Source organism: Capsicum annuum, chromosome 1 (assembly GCF_002878395.1).
Source record: "Capsicum annuum cultivar UCD-10X-F1 chromosome 1, UCD10Xv1.1, whole genome shotgun sequence".
NCBI lineage: Eukaryota > Viridiplantae > Streptophyta > Magnoliopsida > Solanales > Solanaceae > Capsicum > Capsicum annuum.
This window is the reverse complement of record NC_061111.1, coordinates 10,783,954-10,806,525: the sequence shown is the minus strand read 5'-3', so window position 1 is coordinate 10,806,525 and position 22,572 is coordinate 10,783,954. Positions and strand designations below refer to the sequence as shown.

Here is a 22,572-nt window from a genome sequence, read left to right as displayed (position 1 = left end):
GGAGAGAGGGGGTGTAAAATCAAGTAGGTATTATTAGAAAACTTGTAAACATCGACAACAATAAATATTGGTAGTTCAAAAACAAAAAAAAACTCAAATATGTGATAAAGTTTGACCTGCCTAATAAATATTTGAAGTTTGACCTCAGCAAATAAGCTTCAGATGAAAATATTAAAAGAAGAAATTCATACACAATTTTCTACAATTTCAATCACGTATGCCTGAATTTGGTTCAACTTCAAAATGGTTGTACTTAAATTTTTGGAAAAAATACATAAAGTAGCATATTTAAGTATTAAATTACAAAAAACAATAATACTTTAATCAAATTACATTTTGTGGCATATGTATTTGTATGTATTTGTATTTTTGTAGCAACAGTTTGCAAAAATACAAAATACATATCGATCATAAGGGCAGGTTGTATTTTTGTAGCAACAGTTTACAAAAATTCAAAATACAACTTGTTATATTATGTAATTATGAAAGTGTTGCTATGAAACTCATAATTAAGGGAATAAATATGTTATTTCTGAATTTTGCCCTAAATTTTTTTACTCTGTGACTACGACTTAAATAATGATTCCAAAATTGACTATTTGTGTTAGTCTCCCCTTTTTCAAGCAAATTGCTTTTTGGGCTTCGAATATCTTAACGTGGATTTGGGCTTTATGACAATTCCAGGACTACATTTTTTGGAGTATACAAATGTTCAGGCCCAGGAGCAGCAGCTGTAATGAGCCTATCATGGGCCCGTGAATTGGATTATGATTCAGCCCATAAGTTTCTAGCCAAGAGCTTTGTTAATGGACGTCATTGAAATGCCCCCTCAGATGCTTAAACTTTTTTAGGAACATTTTTTTGTCAACTAATTAATTCTTTAATTTTATTCATTTTGTGAATTGTTCTCAATAGTAATAAAATAATTATAATTATAGTAATATATTTATCTTTTTATTCCTGGAGGTTCGAGTAGTGTTTCATTTACTTATGTTTTCTCCTATGATGAATTTGGTCTCTAATTATTTATGAAAATAATATATTTAGTATAATTTTATCAGTGAGATCTAAAAAGAATGGTGTATATGTAATCTTATTTTTAACTTACGATTATAGAAAGGATGTTTTTAATAAATCATCAAGTCAAATAATAATAAGTTAAAAATCATTGCAATAAATATTAACCATTCAATTGAAAATTAGGTTTGATTTTAATGATTTTTAAACAAAGATAGAAGAATAAAAACAAAGAAATAAGAATAAGTTAAGCCACCAAATGTTGCAATCTAAGTTGTTGTATCGAAATGGATCAGTGTTAAATCATATCGTGCATATTTTATATAAAATGGATCAGTGTTAAATCATACCTTGCATATTTCATATGAAACATATAAAAGATATAAATATTTTTATAGAATAATAATTTAATTACTGGCCTAACTTAAAGTTACTAGTGACCACAATGTTATATAAGTTGTAAGGCATGCACAATGAAATTAGTGTTACTAGATATTTATATATAACAAGATACGTGATGATTAAATTTATAATATAATTTTTTTAAAATAAACCTGTTAATACTCGTGACAAACTGATTCATATTAGTGAGCATAACATTATATGAGTTGTAATGCATACATAATGAATTTAGTGTTATTAGACATTAATACATCACAAGAGACGTGATGATTAAATTCATAATATGAAAACATTAAATAAATCCGTTAATACTCGTGACAACCCGATTCATAACGTGAACACAACAAGTATACATGACAAGACGCGTGATGATTAAACTTATAATATGAAAGTTTTAAATTAATTTGTCAATACTCGTGACAACAGACTCATCATATGAACACAATAGCATACATGACAAAACATGTGACGATTAAACTTATAATATAAAAAAGATTAAATAAACATGTCAATACTCGTGACAAACCAACTCATAATATGTGAACACAATAAGTATACATGACAAGACACGTGACGATTAAACTTATAATATGAAAATATAAATAAAATTATTAATACTCGTGACAAACCGACTCATAATGTAAACACAAAAAGTATACATGATAAGACGTGAGATGATTAAACTTATAATATGATAATATTACATGACAAGAAACGTGATGATTAAATTTATAATATGAAAATATTAAATAAACCTGTCAAAACTCGAGACAACAGACTCATAATGTAAACACAATAAGCATACATGACAGAACACGTGACGATTAAATTTTTAATATAAAAATATCAAATAAACCTGTCAATACTCGTGGAAACTCAACTCGTAATGTGAAGACAAAAATACGCAAAATAGAGGGTTTTTTTTTTGTGGGAGGGGGGGGGGGGGGGGGGTGAATAGAACCCCTATAAAGTTTGAGTGTGTCGTAGCAAATTTAATCATAGTTCAGGAGTACTAGAGGTTTCACTTAATTTTATTTCAACGAGTATTATTAATATTTAACAGAATTTGTATTGCGTGACTAGGCATACACGTGTGACGCACGCATCGAGAAACTAGTTTCATATGAAACTTATAAAAGGCATAAATATTTTTTATAGAATAATTTAATTATAGGCCTAACTCAAAGTGTACTAGTGAACGCAAAGTTGTAAGAGTTGAAACAGATGCACAATGAACTTAGTATTAGTCGACATTTATACTTGACAAGACACGTGATTGTTAAATTTATAATATGAAAATACTTAAACTTGTTAAACTCGTGACAAACCAACTCATATTAGTGAACACAATATTGTATGAGTTGTAACACATGCACAACGAATTTAGTGTTACTAGACATTTATACATGAGAAGACATGTGACAATTAAACATATACTATGAAGATATTAAATAAACCTGTTTATACTCGTGATGATTTAACTTATAATATGAAAATAATACATGACAAGACACGTGATGATTAAACTTATAATTTGAAAGTATTAAATTAACCTATCAATACTCGATGCAACAAACTCATAATGTGAATACAATAAGCAAACATGACAGAACACGTGACGATTAAACTTATGAGATAAAAATATCAAATAAACCTGTCAATACTCGTGACAAACCAACTCAAAATGTGAACACAATAAATATACATGACAAGACACTTGATGATTAATTAAACTTATGATATGAAAATATCAATAAACTTGTTAATACTTATGACAAACTCATAATGTGAACGCAAAAAGTATATATGACAAGACGCGTGATGATTAAACTTATAATATGAAAATATTACATGACAAGACATGTGATGATTAAACTAATGATACGAAAATATTAAATAAACCTGTCAATACTCGTGACAACAGACTCATTATGTGAACACAATAAGCATACATGACAAAACACATGACGATTAAATTTATAATATAAAAATATTAAATAAACCTGTCAATACTCGTGACAAATCAACTCGTAATGTGAACACAATAAATATACACAACAATACATGTGATGGTTAAACTTATAATATTAAAATATTCAATAAACGTGTTAATACTCGTGACAAACCAACTTGTATAGCTACTTTGCTCAGACTTATTCAACCAACACATCTTTTCTCTTCTCTAATTATTTATTTCGCAATGGATAAAAGGGGTGGAAAGGGTAGGCAAAAGATCGAAATGAATTTGATTGAGTCTAAAGAAGCTCGCACAGTTGCTTTTTCAAAAAGAAAAAATGGCTTGAGCAAGAAAGCAAAAGACTATTCAAATCTTACCGGAGCAGATGTCGGTTTTATTCTCTTTACACAAGCTGGAAAACCACATTCCTATGGCTCCCCAAGTATAGAAAAAATAATTGATAAGTTTCATGAATTAAAACAAAACGATAGCCAACAGAATCATACTGATATGAGCAAAACAAATGTCTTTGAGGCATTTGAAGATCTTCGTAAAGAAGTACAAGCATTCAAGGAGAAAGACCTTGGCTCAGAACTGCCAACAGATAAACACATATTGGAGAACAAGTTGAAGCAATTTGAGGCATATAAATTACGGTTGGACAAAATTAAAAATGAAATAAAAGGTGATGTTCAAGCCGAGCAATTCAAGTTCATTTCAGAAGTTGCCCTTGATCTAGAAGAGATGAGTTCTTGAACTCATAATTATCACGGAGGTGATAATTGAAGTTCTTGAATATAAAGTTGTGACTAGAGGAGACTTGACCAGTTACACCTTTTAATATGATGAACTTTTATCTTTGTTGTTAAGTCAATTATTGTTTAGTCTTCATTCCCATTTATTTGAGATTTTAGGAACACCCTCCTCCACCCCCACACCCATCCCACCCCCTCGGCCTCCCAAAATCCCCCACCCCACCAAAAACAAAAAAAGGTTATGAAATTCCTATGTTATTAAATCAAGTTTTCTCTTTGTTTCATCTTTCGTCTTTAATGAAGCTTTCTATTATCTAGATTAGTAAATCAATTGAAATGTTAATCTATAATCTATAATCTATATCTATAATATATTAAAAGTGTAAAGGGTCTTAGAAATAGCGTTTGAACTTTTTGACCTTCGTTAAAAGTCTTTGTCTTAGACAAAATTGTCTTTTCACTATTTTTTCTAATATTTAAAAATTATAAATTAATTAAATATATTTATGATAAAATATTTCCTTAATTCATTAAAATAATATTTTTTTCTGTTAAATTACTAAGTTTATGGTATGATGATTAAATTCCGTGCCTTTGTTTTTACTTTTGTTTTTTGTACGTGCAGCAGCATTAAGTCCCAAAAAATAGGCAAAATCCTTTTCTAACTAATAGACTTGTTCCCCCCCCCCCCCAAAAAAAAATAGATATAGACCCCCAAAATGGGTCAATAGAATCATTTTCCAACTAAAATAGGCTTTGTCCTAAAGGTTTTCTTGTATGCCAATTTCATTTCATCAACTCACTTTTGCTTCGCTTTAGTTAATAATATAGATTCATGTAATTTTATTTTACCATTTTTTAGGATTGATGCTACATCTAAGACTTTAGTTTTGTTTTTATTTTCTTGATATCTTTCTGAAGTGTTTTATGAATAGTTTTTATTTTATCATTTTAAAAAATTAATTTTATGTGTTTTACTATTTATCTTCTCTATTTGTGATAGATATTCGGGGAAAGAAAGACATCAAACTTCTCAATTGGAGAAGATCTTGAATTAATTGTGGAAAATAAGGTTAGTGCTAAAAATCTTTTTGATAAGGTAAGTGATCAGTTTATGTGTTCTAAATTGTAATTGTAAGAGTCATGTTTTATATTTTTTATATTGAGGTATTAAGTGCCTTACAACTACGTTACTATAACTAAATCATGATTTGATACAGGTTTTGTTCCTTCTAATTCTTAAGATGTATACTTACCTGCTACATTCCTCCTCTATATCGCAAGGGATGCTATTTCTTTTTGATGATCAGGAATGAATTGGTTAATCTTTTATTTTCTTTTCAAAAAAGAAATATACTCGATTGTATGTGATGAAGTTTAATTTGTGAAAAATATATGCAGAAAACCCAGCCTATTTCATGTGTAGCATATTAATGCAAGATAAAAAGAAAAAGAAAAAAAGGATTCTCCAAAGCCATGTTTTTAGCTAAAAACGGTCTTTAGGGTGCTGGAAAATGTGCAATATATATTTTAATTACTTTGATTATTTAAATGAGATTGCGGGATAGAGCGTTACATTGTGTGTTATTTTTTTAATTATCTATAATCTATAAATCTATAATCTATAATCTATCTATCTATATATATATATCTATATCTAATATATATTAAAAGTGTAAAGGGCTATAGAAATGTTGTTTGAATTTTTTATTCTTGATTAAAAATCTTTGTTTTATACAAAAACGCCTTTCACTATTTTTTCTAATATTTATGAATTGAAAATTAATTAAATATATTTATGGTTTATTAGAAGTCATCAACATTAATGACAACTAATAATTTTTTTATTAGTTTAAAAATTCTAAATTAATTAAATTTGAGTTCAAGAAGATTTGAAAAATCTAGAAATAAATATAAAAGCGTTAGAATAAGAAAAATTTAAGAAGTACCAAATATTTAAAAGTTTTAAGTAAGTAGTAAGAATATAATTAATGATTTTGTAAAGATTTGACTTTAAAAACAAGAAAAAATTTTAAACATATAAAAAATAACCGTACCACAAGTATGATTCAAGTTAAAGCGTCTCTGGGAAAGAGGTAGCATGACAAACGCAAAAGTGATGATGTAATATATATATATATATATATATAACAAACACAAAAGTGATGATGTAAAATATTTATTTATATTTATATTATTATATTAAAGAGTAAGTGTGAAGGGCCTTCGAAATATTGTTTGAACTTTTTGTCCTTCATTAAAAGTCTTTGTTTTAGACAAAATCGTCTTTTCACTATATTTTCCTAATACTTAAGAGTTGAAAACTAATTAAATATATTTATAGCAAAAATCTATTTTATTAGAAGTCATCAGAATTTCACTATTTTTTTCCTAATTTAAGAGTTGAAAATGAATTAAATATTGGTAAAATCTTTTCTTATTAAAAGTCATCAAAATTAATGACAATTAATACTTTTTCATTAGATTAAAAATTCCAAGTCAACTAAATTTGATTTTAAGAAGATTTGAAAAATCTATAAATAAATATAAAACCATTAGAATAAGAAAAGTTTAAGAAGTACCAGCTTTTAAAAAATTTAAGTACGGAGTAAGAATGCAATTAATATTTTATAAAGATCTAACTTTAAACATAAGGAAAGATTTTAATTATAAACAAAAATAAAAATAATCATAATGCAAATATGATTCAAATTGATGCGTCTCTCTTAGTATATGGCAACAACGGAAAGACGTACTAGATTGCAAATGCAAAAATAATGTTCCATCAATCACTTGGACTTCTGGTGGCAAAATATATATGTATATATGTTTATGTTTACATTATTATATTAAAGTATGAAAGATTTTTGAAAAGTGCTTTGAACTTTTACACTTTATTAAAAATTTTCGCAATAAATATAATTATTTAATTTTAAATAATCAAATGTTACACGTGCGAGGCACGTGCTGTTAGACTAGTCATAATAAAAGTACAAAAACTAAAAAACTAACTTATAATTTTACTATATCTTATTTTCCTTTACCCATAAAACCTTTTTAGGTTTATAACATATACTAATTAGCAAATTATAATTAAAAAATTGATTATGTTCTAAAAGTACTAGCAATTGGAAGAGGTTCAAGGTAAAGAAATCACTAATGGGAGAAGAACGAATATATATATATATATATATATATATATATATATATATATATATATATAATATGAGGATTTTCCTAAAAATGACTGAAATTCTTAAAAGTATGAATCGATTGGTTGTGAAGTTGTTATGATAATTGTAAATTGACGATATAATAAAAATGGTGACGATATATCTTTTGCTTAGTATAAATAATACGTGTATCCGAAAGTTTAATTGTTCATCTTCATAGATTAGGCAACATTCAGTCATCTTTATCTCGATAAAGATGTCACCAAATAATGATCTGCATTGATTAGATAAAGATGTCACCAAATAATGATCTGCATTGATTAGTTACATAAATGTGCAATTTTGCTTAATCTAAATTTTATTGAGATAAACATTCAATACCTCCTCGAACTATGATCAAAGTTGTTACAACAAACTTCAACTTCGCAGGGGTCCTATTACCCCACCGAACTCAATTTTAGAATATTTTTGACACCCTTTTGTGCTGAGTGACACCTTTATAAAATAAAATGAGGTCCCATATCAAAGGTGTCACATCATCTAAAATGGTTCACAAAAGGTGCCATGTCAGTAAAAAAATGGTGACAAAATACGCAGAATTGAGGTTGGAGGGGGAGGGGGGGATAGGATCCCCGGGAAGTTAGACTATGGGGGTACTAGATATTTCACTCAATTTTATATCAACGAGTATTATTAATATTTAACAGAATTTGTATTGCGTGACTAGGCATACACGTGTGACGCATGCGTCGAGAAACTAGTTTCATATGAAACTTATAAAAGGCATAAATATTTTTTTTATAGATTTAATTATAGGCATAACTCAAAGTGTACTAGTGAGCGCAATATTGTAAGAGTTGTAACGGATGCACAATGAATTTAGTATTACTAGACATTTATACTTGACAAGACACGTGATGGTTAAATTTACAATATGAAAATACATAATAAACTTGTTAAACTCGTGACAAACCAACTCATATTATTGAACACAATATTATATGATTTGTAACACATGCACACCAAATTTAGTGTTACCAGACATTTATACATAAGAAGACACGTGACAGTTAAATTTATAATATGAAGATATTAAATAAACCTGTTAATACTCGTGATGATTTAACTTACCTAGCTAAGATATTCTAAGTGTTGGACCTTCTAAAGAGCTTTTAGGAGCTAAAAGAGCTGATTATCAACATAAGATTTTGCGGGGTCTTACAATATCTCCCCCTTGGGAACATTCGTCCCCGAATGGGACTGAACAAGAGGGGAGAAAAGATAACTGACGTGAATACTAAGCATAAACAACTGAACATAATTTCATGGCTGACATGACTGAATTCTGAACATGCATATCTGATGCATGGATAACTGATTCATGAATACATGATTGAAATTCCTGATAACTGAGGTTCTCAAAATGAGAATGCATATCTGATATATGATTATATAATTGAACTGACATATGAATGCGTGACTGAATATGCAATGGTGTATTATACCAAATTTATAATGGGATTCTGAACATGAAACTAAATAAACTTAAGGAGAACTGTTACCTTGAGCTTGGTCTGAGTTGGCAGAGAAGAGGTAAGGGTACTTTACACATCTACTTCTGCTTCCCAAGTAGCTCCCGCAATGGACTGATTTCGCCAAAGAACTTTGACTATAGGGACTTCTTTATTCCTCAGTCTATGAGTTTAATAGTCTAGAATTTTGACTGGAATCTCTTCATAAAAGAGGTTGTTCTGAACATCTATGCTCTGAATAGGGACTACGACTGATAGGTCACCTATACACATCTTGAGCAAGGAGATATGAAAGATTGGATGAACTGAGGCTAGATCTGAAGGCAACTCGAGCTCATAATCTACCTTGTCGAAATGATTGAGAATCTTGAAGGGAACGACATATTGGGGACTGAGCTTTCCTTTCTTGCCGAATCTCTTCACTCCCTTCATGGGAGAGATCTTTAGATAGAAAAAATCACTTATCTCAAGCTTGAGATCCTTTCTGCGCACATCTGCATAAGACTTCTGTAGGCTTTGAGCAACCCGAAGTCTTTATCTGATCAACTGGACTTTTTTAAGGCGTTGAATACTAAGTAAGGCCCTATAACTGAGGCCTTACTAATCTCAAATCACCCAACTGGAGATCTGCACTTCCTACTATAGAGAGTTTCGAATGGAGCTATCTTAATACTGGAATGATAGTTGTTGTTGTATGCAAACTCAATCAAAGGCAAGTGGTCATCCCAACTACCCTTGAAATCAATTGCACACTCTTGTAGCATATCTTCTAGGGTATGAATGGTCCTTTCTGCTTGACCATCTATCTGAGGATGAAAGGATGTACTGATATGGACTTGGGTACTAAGACCCTTTTGGAACGCTTTCCAAAAGTGAGAAGTAAACTGGTACCTCTGTCTGAAATAATAGATGATGGAACACCGTGCAATCTGACCAACTCCCTGATATAAAGTTTGGCATAATCCTCAGTTAAATAAGAGGTATGAACTGGAAGGACATGAGCTGATTTGGTCATCCTGTCTATAATGACCCAAACTGAATCATGCTGATTATGAGTTCGAGGAAAACCCGTCACGAAGTTTATGTTCACTTCTTTCCATTTCCAGGTGGGAATAATGAACTCCTACATGGGACCACTAAGCTTCTGATACTCTATGTAAAGCACTTAGCCACAAACTCTGCAACATCTCTCTTCATCCCACTCCACTAATAGATCTCCCGTAAGTCGCAGTATATTTTAGTAGCCCCTGGATGAATAGAGTATCATGCACCATGCGTTTCTGCCAGAATTCGCTACCTTAATTCATCTATACCTGGGACACAGAGACGACCCTGACAACGCAAGACACCATCTCCCCCTTAGGAGAAAACCTCTATTTTCTGGTCCTTGACTGACTCTTTTATCTTGACAAAGCTGGGATCTCTATCTTGCTTTTCTTTTACCTCGAACACTAGAGATGATCCCGAACTACTCTGAACCCATATATCACCCTATGTTGTATCGACTAAGCGAAAACCTAGTCTGATAAGTTGATGGACTTCCTGAGCTAACTTCTTCTTACTGTCCTCAACATGAGAAACACTACCCATAGATAGTCTACTGAGAGCGTTGGCCACTATATTGGCCTTGCCCGAGTGATAAAAGACACTCATGTTATAATCTTTCAATATCTCTAACCACCTCCTCTGATAAAGATTGAGGTCTTTTTGAGAAAAGACATACTGAAGGCTCATATGGTCTATGAACACATCTACATGAACTACGTATAGATAATGCCTCTAAATCTTTAAGGCAAATACTACGACTACTAACTCAAGACCATGAGTAGGATATTTCTTCTCATGGGACTTAAGCTATCTGGAGGCCTAAGCTATGACCTTACTATGCTGCATGAGGACACAACCCAAACCTACTATGGATGCATCACAATAAAATACAAAGCCATCTAGACTATCTGGAGGATCTAAAACTAGAGCTAAAGTGAGTCTAGTCTTCAACTCCTGAAAAATATTCTCGCAAAGATCTGACCACTGAAATTTGACTTTCTTCTGAGTCAATCTGGACATAGGGGACACAATGGATGAAAATCCTCCAACAAACCATCTATAATGGCCATCCAAACCTAAGAAACTCCTTATATCTGATGAAGAGATGGGGCAAGGCCAATTTCTTACTGCTTCGGTCTTTTGAGAATCGACTCTAATGCCATCACGAAAATTATATGACCAAGGAATGCTACATACCTTATCCAAAACTCGAACTTAATGTATTTAGTGAATAGCTGATGGTCTTTGAGAGTCTGATGTGCTATTCTGAGATGGTCTGCATGATCTCGCTCAGTGCGAGAATAGACCAAAATATCATTTATGAAGACTATGACAAATATGTCCACGTACTGCTTGAACACACGGTTCATCAAGTCCATGAAAGCTACTGTGGAATTGGTAAGGCCAAAGGACATAACTAGGAATTCAAAGTGACCGTACTGAGTACGAAAAGCTATTTTTGGAATATCACTTTCTCTGACTCTGAGCTGATGATAGCCCGATCTGAGGTCTATTTTGGAGAAGTAACTATCACCTTGAAGTCGGTGAAATAAGTCATTGATTCTGGAAAAATGATACTTGTTCTTGATCGTGACCTATTGAGATGATGATAATCAATACACATCCTGAGAGAACCGTCTTTCTTGCGCACGAACAAGACTGGTGCACCCCATGGGGAAACACTAGGCCTGATGAATCCCTTATCTAGGAGGTCCTTCAACTGTTCTTTCATCTCTCTGAGTTCTGTTGGTACCATTCTGTATGGCAGAATAGATATGAGCTGAGTATCTGGAAGAAGATTAATGCCGAAGTCTATTTCCCTTTCGAGAGAAATTCATGAGAGATCTTCAAGAAAGACATTTGAATATTTATTAACCACTAGGACGATTTAAGACTGGAAGTTTCGGAACTAGTGTCCTTAACATGAATAAGATGATAGACACATCCCTTAGATATTATTTTCCGTGCCCGAAGGTAAAAAATAAGCTGACCTCTAAAAGCTGAAGTACTACCCCTCCACTCTAAGATGGGTTCATTTGGGAACTGAAACTGAATAATTCTATTTTTGCAATCGACTGTGGCATAACAGGAATAAAGCCAATCCATGATGAGAATGACATCGAAACCAGTCATCTCTAATTCGACTAAGTCTGCTGAAGTGGCTTTCTAAAATATCATGACCGGGCAGTTCTGGTATACCCACCGAGCAATAATGGTCTTACCTACTGGGGTAGATACTGAGAAGGGCTCTGCTAAAATTTCGTGACTCACTCCAAAATCAACTGCTATATAAGAAGTAATAAAAGAAAAGAAAGCTCCTGGATCTAGCAAAGCATAAACGTGCACATGAAAGATCTGTAACGTTACCAGTAACCATACCAGGAGAATTTTCCTAATCTTTTCAGGTCTGGAGAGCATAGAGTCTATTTGGGCATTGCCCACTTGTAGTGCTGGAAGTGGCGCCCTACTGGTTTGGGCGACCAGACTGAGTTGTAGAACGATTCTACTGACAATAAGAACCTGTCTGAGGACACTCTCAAACTCTGTGTCTTGGCTTGACACATCTGAAACAAATGTCGCTGCCAGCTCTACAAATACCTTGATGGTGCTTGCCACAAGTCTGACAAAGAGGATTAGTTCGGGCACTGCTAACACTGCCCTGAGACTGAGAGCCTGACGTTCTATCTCTGTTGCCGTCTCTGAATTTTGATACTGGGGCACTAGAGGATGAAAGAGCTGGAACTAATGACTTAGGGCAAAAATGAGAACAGTTTTCTCCTTCTGACTTAGGCTGAGCAAAGTTAAAACTACCTGACCTTGCTCTTTTATTCTGCTTCTCTCTCATCTTAATCTTCTGATTTTCTATTTGTTGAGCACGATTCATAATCCTGGCTATGGTCATGTCACTTTTCAATATCGCAGACCTACACTCATTCACCACACTATCATTCACCTAGAAACAAACTTACTCATCTTGGCCCTGCTATCTGCAACCACATGAGGAGAATATCTGGCTAATTGAGTAACTTAAGAGAATACTCTTTCACCATCATGTTTCCCTACCTGAAGTTGATAAATTCTAGCACCTTAGCCTCTCTCAGCTCTTGGGGAAAGAATCTATCTAAGAATGCAGTGACAAACTCCTCCCACTCTATAAGACATGCATCATCTGACCTCTCTGACTTCCACTGTTTGAACCAAGTGTAAGCTATATCCTGCAACTGATATGCAGCTAGCTCATCACTCTCAACGGCAATCACCCTCATGATGTCTGTAAACTTCTGAACCTGATCAATGAATTCCTAAGGGTCCTCATCTGACTTAGACCCAAAAAGGGATGGAGGGTTCATTCGGGTGAAGTCCCAAATCCTAGATATAGCTGAATTGGCCATTGGGTTAGCCGAAAAAACTACTGGTCATTCATTCTGAGCAGTAACTGACTGAGCAAGAGTAGTGAATGCGGCTCTAAACTTCGCATGAGAAATACTTTTGGCCAAGAAATCTTCTTGGACAGGCTGATTTCTTCTCTTGGGAGGCATGTTCTGTAAATGAAGAGGAGAAATGGATTAGACTGAGAGTTTAACTTGAGATTATGCTCACTGGCACGACATGAATACTGAAATAAGGGAAATTGTTCCTAAAACATCTCATAGCCTCATGTACATAAATGTGGCGCGCAAACACCCATGCACAAGACTCTACTAGATGCTGCTTTCAGACTTCTTAGGTCTGATACTAAGTTTTTAACGAGCCAAATTTGGTACCCAAAGTGCTACACGATACTCATGACTCTGAAGAACCACAAGCTAACCCATGACTGATATCTGTACCTGTACACTACATAATATATTGAATAAATATGGAAATAAAGACTGGAAGGCCATAAGGTTCAAATATGATAAAACACAACATTTTAATGGGGTATGAAATACCCAACACAACTAAAATAAACTATCTGAAACATGATAGTCTGAAAAGCCTCTAACTTTTTGAATAAGGAGTTGATGGGACATGTCCCCAACTAACTCCAACTACTAAAATAAACTAAGTCTCGAATACTGAAATGATAAGGTAATAACCATGTCCTCAAAGGATGAGGACTCACTGCTAATTCTGATTGCTGGAACTGGACTGCTACTGACGCTCTGGATCTCGTGCCTTTGAACCTATGGTATTAAAACCACATAGCGCGAATGTATCAGTACGATTGAATGTACTGGTATGCATGTGAGGTAGGCTGAATGCAAGGGGTTCATATACATGAGAAATAATACTAACAGACTGACTATCATGAGCGTGAGAACACATACATAAAACATAATGACTGACACTGATATCGTAATAACATGATTTTTGAATCTGAATACTGATAACCTGAGTTACTGATATCTAATATGACTGATAACATGAATTCTAATAACTGATATACTGATAACATGAGTGACTGTATCTAACAGGCCTGAATTTGATGAAACTATCTGAGTTCCCTATTGAGTTGAGGTGACTGTATTTGACAGTCCAGAAATTTGAAGAACTATCTAAGTTCTTTTACTGATAATGTTACTGAAACTGTGGGAAGTAGTCATCAAACCGACATGCCCCAAATAAGTAATATAACTGAGTTGCGTTCCAATTTATAACCCCAATTGGAAGAGTTTCAATACCGCGCCACCGGTAAGGACAAGCCGTGGGTGATCCTCAACTGGCAGATACTCTAATGAGAATGGTGGGAACCCAAAATTGGCAGGTTAATCCACCTCATCAACCCTCAACTGGCAGGTTGGATATCTCAACCTACCTGGCTACGTAGCTCTGGAACACAAGGATTGCTTCTAAGAATCACACCCTAAACTAACAGGTGAGTTTCCATCCTTGGGTTTGCTCGGTGCTAAATCCTACTCTCATATGAATAGACACTGAATATGATTAAACTGGACTGAACCAAACTGATTTAACTAATTTTCGAGGACTGACAGATACTACTAAGATTACTGAATTTCTGAACTTTCCTGAGTCACATGACTGACTGAATTCTATGGATCGGGGCTTGACTAAGGATATCGTGACAACATGACACTGACTCTAGGCACACAATAATATTTTCGGGTACAAGTACCCCAAGGACTCAATAGAAGGAAACTGACAAAGCATGACTTTCTTGAATACATGACAATCATCAACAATTCATAATACAATAAATTGGGATTTCATGGAACACATGTTTATCATAATCTTGTACATGGTAGGAATACATATAATCAAAGTCATAGGTTCATTAATCTAGTTTCATGAGCATTCCATCAACTATCATAATGCACAATAATATCATGGAAGTCATATTGATCATAAGGGAATATCATGCATTCATCATTTAGGTCATAATTTAGCTATTGGGCATGGTTTCTAGTATCTTAGGCATTTTATCAAACTCCTTGCATGCACCACTTAGGGCATAGGTATGATTATCAATTAATGCGTCAAAACACCATAATTCAACTAAATTGCACAAGTTTTAATTCACATACTTTCATTGTTTCGTGAACAACACATAAAGATTTCAACTTGGGAATCATACAACAACAACCACATGAACAAAATCAACCCATTACATGAATATCATAATTCATAGTTTAAAACTTGATTCTTAGGCTTCACGGATGAAAGGAATCCATGAATGAACACTATGAATACCTTAGTTCTTGATTTCCCAAAGTTTGTGGTTGAATTTCTTGAACTTAAATCCCCAATTGAATGCCTAAGGTGTTCTTGAGAGGATTTTGAGAATTTTGAGTGTATTTTGGTTCAAAATGGGTTTAATCCCGTGTTTTTGAATATATATATATAGGGTGGGGAAAAAGTTCAATTTACCCTTAATACACTAAGTTGGAGCATGCGTCGCATGCTCTATCGCATGCTAGGGACTGTGAGATGGAGCATGCGTCGCATGCTAATCGCAGGATGCTACTGTTTCAAAATCCAAACATGCCCTAAACTGATTTTGAAAATTCTGAAACTCACCTGGAATGTACTATTGACTTGCCCCATCACAACGCAACTTGAAAAATAAAAAATGAATGTCGAAAAGGACGTCAAATAAATCTCCGACTTTGAAGGCTTAAAATAAGATTAAGTGTTGAACACCTAGCTAAAATGTTCTAAGTGTTGGACCTTCAAAAAAGCTTTTTGGAGTTAAAAGAGCTGATTATCAACATAAGATTTTGCGGGGTATCTTACAAATGGTGATGATATATTTTTTGCTTAGTATAAATAATACATGTATCCAAAAGTTTAATTGTTCATCTTCATAGATTAGGGAACATTTAGTCATCTATATCTCGATAAAGATGTCACCAAATAATGATCTGTATTGATTAGTTACATAAATGTGCACTTTTTCTTAATCTAAATTATATTGAGATAGGCATTCAATACCTCCTCAAACTATGATCAAAGTTATTATGACAAACTTCAACTTCGCAGGGGTCCTATTACCCCCACCGAACTTAATTTTAGCATATTTTGGATACCCTTTTGTGCTGATATGGCACCTTTATAACATAAAATGGGGTTCCACATCAAAGGTGTCACGTCATCTAAAAAGGTTGACAAAAGGTGTCATGTCAGTCCAAAATAGTGACAAAAATATGCAAAATTGAGTTTTTTTAGCGCGGGGGGTGGGGTGGGGTGGGGGGAGGAATAGGATCCTCAGGAAGTTAGACTATGGGGGTACTAAAGGGTTCACTCAATTTTATTTCAACGAGTATTATTAATATTTAACAGAATTTGTATTGTGTGACTAGGCATACACGTGTGACGCACGCGTCGAGAAACTAGTTTCAAATGAAACTTATAAAAGGCATAAATATTTTTTTATAGAACAATTTAATTATAGGCCTAACTCAAAGTGTACTAGTGAGCGCAATATTGTAAGACTTCTAACGGATACATAATGAATTTGGTATTACTAGACATTTATACTTGACAAGACACGTGATGGTTAAATTTACAATATGAACATACTTAATAAACTTGTTAAACTCGCGACAAACCAACTCATATTAGGGAACACAATATTATATGAGTTGTAATGCATGCACAACAAATTTAGTGTTACTAGATATTTATACATGAGAAGACACGTGACAATTAAACTTATAATATGAAGATATTAAATAAACCTGTTAATACTCGTGATGATTTAACTTATAATATGAAAATATTACATGATAGGACAAGTGATGCTTAAACTTATAATTTGAAAGTATTAAATTAACCTGTCAATACTCGTTGCAAAAGACTCATAATGTGAACACAATAAGCATACATGACAGAACACGTGATGATTAAACTTATAATATAATATCAAGTAAACCTGTCAATACTTGTGACAAACCAACTCATAATGTGAATATAATAAGTATACATGACAAGACACTTGACGATTAATTAAACTTATAATATGAAAATATCAATAAACTTGTTAATACTCATGACAAACTGACTCATAATGTGAACGCAAAAAGTATACATGACAAGACGTGTGATGATTACACTTATAATATGAAAATATTACATGAAAAGACCTGTGATGATTAAACTAATGATATGAAAATATTAAATAAACCTGTCAATACTCGAGACAATAGACTCATAACGTGAACACAATAAGCATACATGATAAAACACACGATGATTAAATTTATAATATAAAAATATTAAATAAATCGTTCAATACTCATGAAAAATCAACTCGTAATGTGAATACAATATGTATACATGAAAATACAAGTGATGATTAAGCTTATAATATGAAAATATTCAATAAACGAGTCAATACTCGTGACAAACCAACCTGTATAGCTACTATAAATTACACAAGCAATCCTCTCAAAATTGCTCAGACTTATTCAACCAACACATCTTTTCTCTTCTCTAATTATTTATTTCACAACGGATAAAAGGGGTGGAAAGGGTAGGCAAAAGATCAAAATGAAGTTGATTGAGTCTAAAGAAGCTCGCACAATTGCTTTTTCAAAAAGAAAAAATGGCTTGGGCAAGTAAGCGAAAGAGTATTCAAATCTAACCGGAGAAGATGTCGGTTTTATTCTTTTTACACAAGCTGAAAAACCACATTTCTATGTCTTCCCAAGTATAGAAAAAGTAATTGATAAGTTTCATGAATTAAAACAAAATGATAGCCAGCAGAATCATACTGATATGAGCAAAACAAATGTCTTTGAGACATTTGAAGATCTTCGTAAAAATTTAATCATTCAAGGAGGAAGACCTTGACTCAAAAATGCCAACATATAAACACATGTTGGAGAATAGGTTAAAGCAATTTGAGGTATATAAATTACGATTGGACAAAATTAAAAATGAAATAAAAGGTGATGTTCCAGCCGAGCAATTTGGCATTTCAGAAGTTACCTTTGATATAGAAGAGATGAGTTCTTGAAATCGTAATTATCACAGAGGTGATAACTGAAGTTCTTGAATATAAAGTTGTGGTTGGAGGAGACATAACCAGTTACACCTTTTAATATGATCAACTTTTATCTTTATTGTTAAGTCAATTATTGTTTAGTCTTCATTCCCATTTTTTTTTGAGATTTTAGGAACACCCTCCTACACCCTTACCCCCACACCCCGGCCTCCCAAAATTTCCCACCCCACCAAAAACAAAAAGATGTTATGAAATTCCTATGTTATTAAATCAAGTTTTCCATTTGTTTAATCTTTCGTCTTTAATGAATCTTTCTATTACCTAGATTAGTAAATCAATTGAAATGTTAATCATAATAAAAGTACAAAAAATAACTTATAATTTTATTATATCTCATTTTCCTTTATCCATACAACCTTTTTAGGTTAAAAATGTATACTTATTAGCAAATTATAATTAAAAAAATTGATTATGTTCTAAAAGTAATAGAAATTGAAAGAGGTTCAAGGTAAAGAAATCACTAATGGGAGAAGAACAAATTAAGATATGAGAGCTAATGATTACAAATAATAGTGATTTTTTTAGAAGTTTAAATAAATATAAAGTATTTAATTTAAAATATATGTAAAATTGTAAATTTTTACTTTATGAGGATTTTCCTAAAAATGACTGAAATTCTTAAAGGTATGAATCGATCGGTTGTGAAGTTATTATGATAATTGTAAATTGATGATATAATAAAAATGGTGACGATATATTTTTTCGCTTAGTATAAATAATACATGTATCCAAAAGTTTAATTGTTCATCTTCATAGATTAGGGAACATTCAGTCATCTTTATCTCGATAAAGATGTCACCAAATAATGATCTGCATTGATTTTTATTTTTTATTTTTTTATATCCGTGTTTCTGGGTATCGCTTTGTGAACCCGACTAGCTGTACCCACCGGCCCCCGCTGTTTCAAGGCGGAGTTCCGGCTAGTTCCACGGGTGATCTGCATTGATTAGTTACATAAATGTGCACTTTTTCTTAATATAAATTTTATTGAGATAAGCATTTAAATACCTCCTCGAACTATGATCAAAGTTGCTACGACAAACTTCAACTTCGCTGGGGTCTTATTACCCCCACTGAACTCGATTTTAAGAAATTTTTGACACCCTTTTGTGCTGATGTGGCACCTTTATAACATAAAATGGGGTTCCACATCAAAGGTGTCATGTCATCTAAAAAGGTTGACAAAAGGTGCCATGTCAGTACAAAATGGTGACAAAAATACGCAAAATTGAGTTTGGGGGGGGGGGGGGGGGAATAGGATCCCCGCGAAGTTAGACTATGGGGGTACTAGATGTTTCACCCAATTTTATTTCAACGAGTATTATTAATATTTAATAGAATTAGTATTGCGTGACTAGGCATACACGTGCGACGCACGCGTCGAGAAACTAGTTTCATATGAAACTTATAAAAGGCATAAATATCTTTTTATAGAATAATTTAATTATAGGCCTAACTCAAAGTGTACTAGTGAGCGCAATATTGTAAGAGTTGTAATGGATGCACAATGAATTTAGTATTACTAGACATTTATACTTGACAAGACACATGATAGTTAAATTTATACTATGAAAATACTTAATAAACTTGTTAAACTCGTGACAAACTAACTCATATTAGTGAGCACAATATTATATGAGTTGTAACGCATGCACAACAAATTTAGTGTTACTAGACATTTATACATGAGAAGACATGTGACAATTAAACTTATAATATGAAGATATTAAATAAACCTGTTAATACTCGTGATGATTTAACTTATAATATGAAAATATTACATGACAAGACACGTGATGATTAAACTTATAATTTGAAAGTATTAAATTAACCTGTCAATACTCATTGTAACTGACTCATAATGTGAACACTAAACATACATGACAGAACACGTGACGATTAAACTTATACTTTAAAAATATCAAATAAACCTGTCAATACTCGTGACAATCTAACTCATAGTGTGAATACAATAAGTATACATAACAAGACATGTGCTGATTAATTAAACTTATAATATTAAAATATCAATAAACTTGTTAATACTCATGACAAACTGACTCATAATGTGAATGCAAAAAGTATACATGACAAGACGTGTGGTGATTAAACTTATAATATGAAAATATTACATGACAAGACACGTATAATTAAACTAATGATATGAAAATATTAAATAAACCTGTCAATACTCGCGACAACAGACTCATAATGTGAACACAATAAGCATACATGACAAAACACATTATGATTAAATTTATAATATAAACATATTAAATAAACCTGTCAATACTTGTGACAAATCAAGTCGTAATGTGAACACAATAAGTATACATGACAATACACGTGATGATTAAACTTATAATATTAAAATTTTCAATAAACGTGTCATTACTTGTGACAAACCAACTTGTATAGCTACTATAAATTACACAAGCATTCTTTTCAAAATTGCTCAGACTTATTCAACCAACACATCTTTTCTCTTCTCTAATTATTTACTTTGCAATGGATAAGAGGGGTGGAAAGGGTAGACAAAAGATCGAAATGAAGTTGATTGAGTCTAAAGAAGCTCGCACAGTTGCTTTTTCAAAAAGAAAAAATGGCTTGGGCAAGAAAGCAAAAGACTATTCAAATCTAACCGGAGCAGATGTCGGTTTTATTCTCTTTACACAAGCTGGAAAACCACATTCCTATGGCTCCCCAAGTATAGAAAAAGTAATTAATAAGTTTCATGAATTGAAACAAAATGATAGCCTACAGAATCATACTGATATGAGCAAAACAAATGTCTTTGAGGCATTTGAAGATCTTCGTAAAGAAGTACAAGAATTCAAGGAGAAATACCTTGACTCAGAAATGCCAATAGATAAACACATGTTGGAGAACAGGTTGAAGCAATTTGAGGCATATAAATCACGGTTGGAAAAAATTAAAAAAGAAATAAAAGGTGATGTTCCAGCCGAGCAATTCAAGTTTATTTCAGAAGTTGCCCTTGATCTAGAAGAGATGAGTTCTTGAACTCATAATTATCACGGAGGTGATAATTGAAGTTCTTGAATATAAAGTTATGCTTGGATGAGACAATCAGTTACACCTTTTAATATGATCAACTTTTATCTTTGTTGTTAAGTCACTTATTGTTTAGTCTTCATTCCCATTTATTTGAGATTTTAGGATCCCACCCACCACCACCACAAAAAAAAGGTTATGAAATTCCTATGTTATTAAATCAAGTTTTTCGTTTGTTTCATCTTTCGTCTTTAATGAAGCTTTCAAATTTTCCGTTTGTTTCATCTTTCATTTTTTATGAAGTTTTCTATTGTCTAGATTAGTAAATCAATCGAAATCTTTTATTAAACTGGTGAACATTGTGAAAGCAATTGTAACCTAATGCATAAACTGAAAATTACATTTTATGATTTACGATTTAATGGAGCTAACTTGCAAATGGGTCGATAAAAAGGCTTTCTAAACTTTCTTATATTAAATTTTTCTCCTTGTAGCCAAGATAACTAACTTCTTCACATGGTAACATTGCATTAGGCACAAAACATAAGTAATAAGACAGGAAGGAATAACTTAAACTAGCTAGTGACGGTTAGTTTAGTCAAGGGCGAAGTCAATCTTTTACTAGGGTTCATCCAAGCCCCCTCCAACAGAAGATTAAACTATTAATACATATTAAAATAATTTTTATTTATTAATTATAGATGTCCCTTCTGCTAGTTTTTTCTTATATTAAATTCCCTTGGTGGAATTGGCTCCACTTTTGAATTTAGTTCGGACGTAAAATATGGGGAAAATGTAGTTAAAAGTAAATATTAATTATCTCTTCAAAGAATGAACATGATGTTAATTCTCTTGGCAGTATAGAACTTTCTTGTCGGTATTGGGTTCATGTGCATTCAATATTTTCGACACGAAATATATATGAATTCAATTTTTTCGACAAGGAATATACCTATTTGTGTGTAAATTCACAAAAATTACACTAAGGAGTAGTTATGAATCCATATGGTAAAAGTATAATGGGGTTACTACTAATAACCTCAAAAACCTGTTGAACCTATAAAATTTTAATTTTGAATATCCTCTACTACAAATCAACCGCAAGGGTCGGGATATGTCTTTGAAAAGGTACGACATATGTATATTTAGATATTCTCTTAACATGTATAAT

The 22,572-nt window shown here is 32.5% G+C and overlaps 1 pseudogene; it reads left to right on the top strand.

Annotated features, from left to right (window-relative positions):
- Nucleotides 1-22,572, top strand: part of LOC107863544 — a 54,304-nt pseudogene that overhangs the window by 15,293 nt on the left and 16,439 nt on the right.